We start from the raw sequence: 1,446 nt of genomic DNA on the forward strand, positions 1-1,446 counted from the left end.
TCACATCCAGGGCTTCCCTTCTCCAACCCCCTGCCCCGCGCTACCCTGCCGGGGGGCTATGCGTATGTATTTCCAAGTTCTGAGCAACACCCAGCTAGTCTCCCACGCAGCACACTAGCGTGGCCAGTCAGCAGCTGGTCACCTCCTCGGCTTCAACTTTAGCTCGGCAGCAAAGACAAGTAAGTAATAAGGTTCAACAAGGGAAGGTAATTGCATTGGCCTCCGAGCCATGTGAGTGTAGTAAGGCGGTTGATAAACGATGTAGTAAAGCCAAAACCAGATATATTTATTTTTATCACATGAAACATTCTATTTATAAACGATTTTAAAATTTTCTTCATAAACTACTAACACAATTACAATTAAAATTTGAAGGTAATAGAAGTGGAAGGTTCAATGTAAGAATTGAGAGGTATACAGGGCAATATTTATAAAAAAAGCTCTTAGGATCTTTGGGAAATTTCAACCATTTTTCTTGCCCTTTAATATTTTTCCCTAGAAAAGAAATAGCACTAGGGAAATGAAGCTTTAAGTCTGGCTCAGAACATCCATACTTTTCAGTCTCAAACAAATCCAGTGACGGATCACATCCCAAATCCTTGGGATGCCTATCAATTGATTTTGTACACTACAATTTCAATTAGGTTTGAGTAGTCATTTTTGGTCTCCACAATTTATAGAAGAGAAAATAGAAAAGGAGACTTGCCATGTGTAAAATGAAAATCTGCGAATTTCAAGGGGAAAAGAACACATGTTTGACATGCGTTGCGTATTTGACTTTTGTGCGAATAAATTTGCATCAAGATTTAACAAACTTGGCACTGCTATCATTCCAGTGTATCAGACTGCTTGATAGGTAAACATTTCTTTCTTTTTAGAGCACTTGCATGATTTCTGACGAATTTATCTTTGTAACGGCAGCTCACACATTATAACACGCATGCATAAAAATACATATGCACTTCACTAAAACTGTAAATAGAACATCACAGCACATCAGATTTTTTCCATGGAGCCAAAGTCCCTTCTGCATCACATTTTCACATCAATTTAGGCACCACTTAAAAAATCTACGCATCCGGGGAAATTCCTCACAGCATACATTGGCATCGATCATGAGCTGTATTCTCTCATTAATTGACGCATAAATTGTGCTTCCCACAGATTGAAAACAGGAGCTTTCCACCCGTTATGCAAACTGAAATTAAATTAGATGAAATCATAATATAGACCTCAACTCGGCCTGTGGAGTCCACAACGCCACATGGTGGTGTTTATGGTCCCCCTTCACATTCGCAGTCTACTCACTGCTTGGTGAGCTTCACGGTCTCAAACGGATTCCCCGCCTCACCCTGAAACAAAGATCAAGAATGTGTGAGTTGGTTGGGTAGTTGTGTTTAAAAAATTAAAAATCCGAAAAGTTTTCTGGAAAAATTGCAAATTTTA

Source organism: Frankliniella occidentalis, unplaced genomic scaffold (assembly GCF_000697945.3).
Source record: "Frankliniella occidentalis isolate FOCC.00 unplaced genomic scaffold, Focc_3.1 Scaffold42, whole genome shotgun sequence".
Lineage (NCBI taxonomy): Eukaryota > Metazoa > Arthropoda > Insecta > Thysanoptera > Thripidae > Frankliniella > Frankliniella occidentalis.